We start from the raw sequence: 6,000 nt of genomic DNA, 5'->3' as shown, positions 1-6,000 counted from the left end.
TTATGGAAAAAGCCTAAATGTCCATCAATCAATGAATGGATAAAGACGATGTGGTTTATATATACAATGGAATACCACTTGGCAATGAGAAAGAATAAAATCATGCCATTTGCAGCAACATGGATGGAACTGGAGGGTATTATGCTAAGTGAAATAAGTCAGTCAGAGAAAGACAGATATCACATGCTTTCATTCATATGTGGATCTTGAGAAACTTAACATAAGACCATGGGGGAAGGGAAGGGGGAAAAATAGTTGCAAACAGAGAGGGAGGGAGGCAAACCATAAGAAATTCTTAAACACAGAGAACAAACTGAGGGTGGATGGGGGAGGGGGGGAGGGGGCAAATGGGTGATGGGCATGGAGGAGGGCACTTGTTGGGATGAGCAGTGGATGTTGTATGTAAGCCAATTTGACAATAAATTATATTAAAAGAAGATTAAAAAAAAGATGTGCATTTGGTTTTTATATTCTCTATTTACAATCTGATTTAAAATCTGATTGTTTTGCAGCATGATATATTTTGGGGGATTGTATTAAACACACAGGGACAAATTACTCTTTGTTTCATGTCTTCAGCTGCTGTGGACATTATAATAACATATTTGACTAAAGTGGGAAGCCCTCCAGAGGTTGAGCTTTGAGTAATTCTGTGTGATCTCCAAACAGGTAACTGATATCTGACAGAAAGATAGAAATATCTAAATTCACTTGAAAGACAGTCTGTCATTTGTAGTTCCTGGATTTTTTCAAATTCTACTATCACCTAGAAATGATGACTTGAATATTTTGAAACATGTCTGATTAGAAAATGCCGTAAAGAAACATTGAAACTTCACGATAACACATCTGCTCTCATTCCCCCACCCCGCTTTTATTCTAAATATTTGAGTGACAAACATTTGATTTCATTCTATTACTCCTGAAATATAAGCATAAAAACAAAATAAAAACAAGCATTCTTGGAATAAGAGAGTCCATCACAATAATTCATTAGGCATTTTTTTCCTTTTTTTGTTTTTTTGTTTTTGTTTTTGTTTTTTTGTTTAAGTGCTCTTTGGAACATGTTCAACAATGATGCCTCCAGCTTTGCTTTTTCAGGATTACTTTGGCTATTCTGGGTCTTTTGTGATTCCATACAAATTTTAGGATTGTTTGTTCTACCTCTATGAAAGATGCTGGTGGTATTTTGATATGGATTGCTTAAATATGTAGATTGCTTTGGGTAGTTAAGACATTTTAACAATGTTTGTACTTCCAATCCATGAGCTGGGAATGTTTTCCCATTTCTTTGTGTCCTCTTCCATTTCCTTCATGAGTTTTCAGAGTACAGATCTTATACCTCTTTGGTTAGGTTGATTTCCAGGTATCTTATGAGTTTGCGTGCAATTGTAATGGCATCAGTGCCTTGATTTCTTTTTCTGGGTGGGTGGGGGATGGCCTAGATGGGTGATGGGTGTTGAGGAGGGAACTTGTTATGATGAGAACTGGGTGTTGTATGTAAGTGATGAATCACTGAATTCTAACCCTGAAACCAATATTGCACTGTATGTTAGCTAACAAGAATTTAAACAAAAATTTGGGGAAAAAAGAGAAAAAAGTGAGCAGATTATTATTATTATTATTACTATTATTGCTATTTTTACACCTCCATTTCGACTCTGCTATCCTGACTCGGACATTTTATCTTGGAGAACTTTGATCACACACACAAAAGACACATAGGCACACGTGTATGCTTAAGAAACATTGGTTCTGTGCCTAAGAAACATTGAAAGCAGAAATATATTAACATACAATTTTTGTGGATAAAGTGTTTTCCAGGGAAAAAAAACAGTAAAACATTTTAATTACTTGATCAATAAAAAAATATATAGCTCAACATACCAGTTCTAGTTTATCTGCATTTATTTTATAATTATTTTTTCAGGACAAATTCATTTTGATGTAAATGCCTGGATGTTTTATCCACACCATAATGCATTAAGTATAGATTCTGTTATTTTAAGTTTTAAAAAAGGAAATCCTATACTAAGATGTTAGAGCCAGGAGGTCAATAATATGTGATCACATGATGGACAATGTATAGTCAGTGATAGACTAGCCATGTCCTGGTTTCGTTTATATGAAAAAGAAACACATATGTATCTGTTTGTGCACTAGTATTTTGACATCTACTACAGGTGCCCAAATTTAACCCTAACCAAAGCAAGAACTTTACCATTAGAACACCGTGTGACTTTAGAAAGGATATATGTCCTTCTGAAGGACAGATCTCTGGATGCCTAGCAGCAGAGGCAGGTATAAAAGCATATTGTATGATTCTGAGACAGAGGGTTTCTTCCTGGTTGATATACATGCCCTCTCTACGGGGAACAGTGGGTGGCACTGTGGTGGGGTGGTTGCTTAAAACCTACTTTCAACAAGTAAAGAGTCTTTGCTGCATTACTATGCCTCATAAGGCAGGGAGCACATTGGTGCAGCGGAGTTAGTGATGTCCTGCCTACCTGGTGGTGGAGACAGACCTGATCTTTCTTCACTGGCTTCAAACATTTGCCTGTTTTATGCAGGTTTTGATGCCTCTGTAAAGTAAACCAGTACACTTTATACCTATAGACAGGTGTGGTTGAGCACTTCCCGCCTCTTCCAGTGATGATGGAGTCTGACATCGCATCCTCTTGAGAACTGGCTTTTGTAGTTATGTATACAATCTCTCATTGTACAATGGGGTGACTGATCTTACCAAGAGAATAGGACTGGACCAGATCACAGGAGGTGGGAAGAGTCCAGAGGATAAGGCTGGGCTCTGCCATTTTAGGCCATGGCTCAACCCCCTCCCATCATGTTTGCTTTAGAAATGAGAGACTCTAATATTCTGGGAGGAATCATGCCTACTTGCTCTCCATTTGGGGTCATTTTACTGTCCAAATCGCTACATGTGCACTGGCACACACATACTGAAAGTGTGTTCAGGAAAGAGTGGACACCGGGGAAATGACAAGAGAGAAATAATAAAGAGGTTAGAGTGAGCTCTGTCATGGGGCAGCAGCATCCATTTTCATAGCTGCATGCTCAAATGCCCAAAGATAGGCAAGGAATGCTTGAAGTTCATAGGTTTCTGCTGGATGCAGGACTATCCTTGGCCCAGCCTCCAGAGGAAAGGACTAGAGTACTGCATTCAAACTCTGTGGGCACCTGGAATTATGATGAACTAACTCCCCTTAGTTTAGATAATAGCTACAGAAGAAAAGGCTTCAGTGTTCTCCTATATACTGTTGTGTTACCTGTGGTTTTCTTCAGAGTTCCATATAATCATAAAGTGTCAATTGGCCTTGGCTCTCCATCAGTGACTCACTGCGTTTATACTTTCTGGAAGCCTTTTAGAACCTAGAGAGGCTTGGGGATTTAGGTTGGTGAAGACTTGGGATAGGGAAAGACACGTCAGAACACTATACACTGAGTATAGAGTCCAAGTAAAATAACAGTTCTTGCTAGACCCCCAGGGTCTTCATTTGGAAATGGGGGCGGGGGGGTCATTGTCCTGGCTGACATGAGGATGCCTCATGAGTAAAAAGTATACACTGGGACTAGGGCGAGAAAGGTAATGGCAGAATCCTGGGATCCCTTGCACAGCTCTGGAGGCTGTAGGTCCTGAGATTTACCCTGGGACCTTATAGGACCACTGCCTTCATGGCGGCCACATAAGGGTGATGATTTTGTTTGAATATCTTCATGCCTGTGGCTCCAGTGCTATTGCTGGACACCAGGAAACAGGCAGCCTCCTGTGTCCGTGGTTCCCACTGAGTTTTGCTGGAGGAAGTGAACCAGGGAAAGTTCATGCAGAGATAATTCTGGACTTCTCCTGCCTCAGACGTAATTTGGATCTCCTATTACCAACAATTATCTCCATAGAATAAGCAGTTCAAAATCTAGATGGAGTGGCTCCATGATCCTTCTGTTTATTCGTTCAGTAACTGCTCCAAGCACTCACCTTGTGCAGGGGGACCTGGTGGCCCTAAGTGCAAGGCTTACAATGACAAAGGGGTCCCTGCCTGCCAGGTCTCCACAGTCTGGAGGGGAGATGAACAAAGGTATGAAAGACAAGACATGTGAAAAAAAGGGCAAGAACTGTAATAGTGGAAATAAAATGAGTCACTGGAGGGTATGAGACTGGGGAGTCACTGGAGGGTGTGAGAGGCCTCACTGAGGTGACATGTGGGAGAGGAATCCAGGCACAGCCTGGCTGCATGACACTGCCTCAAAGTCTCTATGAAGCCAGGGCTGTGGTCTCATCTGAGACTCAACAGGGTGATACTTTACTCCAAGGTCACCCACCCAGGCAATGCCAGAATTCAGTTTGAACTGAGAGCCTATTTCGATCTTTTGACCTGGGAACTTCTCTCCTATATAGGTTTCTCATAGGGTAGTACTTAACTTAAGTGCTTGTTTCCCCATTTCCAGGGGTAGAGGAAAGACAGAGGGAAGAAACGAGGATGGAGAGTGGAGGGAGAGAGAGAGAGGTAGAGAGACATGGAAAGAGGCAGAACACAAGACAAAGCAAGTAAGAAGGAACGACAGAGTTTGTGTCATGAAATCTTGAAACTGACCTCCTATCACTCTGTGTTCTGTTGGTTAGAAGGCAGTCACTAACAGCTTAGTGGTTTCACAAGGAGTGAAGTTTCCTGGCTGGACGTGGGTCACAGTCTGTGTCCTCTGGGGATGTCAGGAGAGTGTGTTCAGCAGGTTCACCCCAAAACAGAACAGAGACTACATTCAGGAAATGGCTGTAAGTGATGAACATCTAGCCTCACTCATCATTAGAAAAATGAAAATAGGACAATGGATTTGGTGTAATTTCTCATCCACCAAACCAGCAAAATATGTTTCACCAAATTCATGAAACTAGAGCCCTTGTTAAGCATTAGAGATAAGGGCACTCCTTTTTCAGTAGTGAGAGGGGCCTCAACTCTTTCACTGGAAGGTGACTGTTGCCATTGTTAGTGTCAGGCGTTGTGCGGGGTAAAGATAGGAGTTAGAGTCAAAAAGAATTTTTGCAGTTTAAGGCTTTATTGGGAACTAAGGTTCCGGGCGAGGTTCCGTGACTCAAGGAGGGAGTCAGGGAAGTCGCGCCCGGGTATGGTGGGGTAGGGATTTTAAGCTGTAGCAGTTCCGGGTTTAGGTTCGGGTGGGTCTTTCTCTCGTGCCATGTCGTGCTGTTGCTCGGTAATTGGTTGACCTTCAGTTCGTTTGGGAGAGCCGCTCGGGGCTCTCCGTTGGGTTGTGCTGGCGCTCGGTGATTGGTTGCCCTTCAGTTTCTTCTGGCGCGCTTTCGATGTTTCTTCCCGCGCGCTGGCGAGAGGGCTGTCCCCTTCCAGGGACATCCTAACATTCCAACCTCTTATTGGTGATAATGGGCGACAGATCTGATCTGGCTGCTTCCCGTGGGTGTAAGGGTGACGCCATAGTATGTGGGGTCTGAGGTGGAATGAGCGAATAGGTCCGGACCACCATCTGATGAAATGCGACCTGGGAAACTTCATGCATTCGTTTCCGTACGAAATGGAGAAAACAAGGTAAGAGCATAAGTATTATAAAGATAGCAACTAGGGGGGTGACTATGGGGAGGAGCCAAGTTAAGAGGGGTGATTGCCACCAGGAGGTTAGGGGGTCTGAGGATCCTGGACGGGTGGATAGAGTTTTTTGGATTTCCTTTAGGTGTTTTATATTGGTTTCAACTAAGCCTGATTCATTGAGGTAGTAGCTGTTATGCCCAGAATTCGTGATCCCCAAAGACCACCAGGGAGCCAAGTCCGATGCAAAAGCAAAAGAGCCTTTATTCGAGCTAGCTGAGCTAGCTCGAGCTCAATCCCCTACCTGCACCGACACAGCGGTGAGATACCGGAGAGAGAGAGCGAGTTTCAAAAGCACAAAGGTTTTATAGGGGTCTAGGGGCAGTTGGTGAGGTAATGGCTGTGGCCTCAGCCGATTGGCTAGGGAAGG

The sequence above is a fragment of the Panthera onca genome, chromosome F1 (assembly GCF_046562875.1).
Source record: "Panthera onca isolate mPanOnc1 chromosome F1, mPanOnc1 haplotype 2, whole genome shotgun sequence".
Taxonomy (NCBI): Eukaryota; Metazoa; Chordata; class Mammalia; order Carnivora; family Felidae; genus Panthera; species Panthera onca.
The sequence above is the reverse complement of the archived record's forward strand: the minus strand, read 5'-3'. Positions refer to the sequence as shown.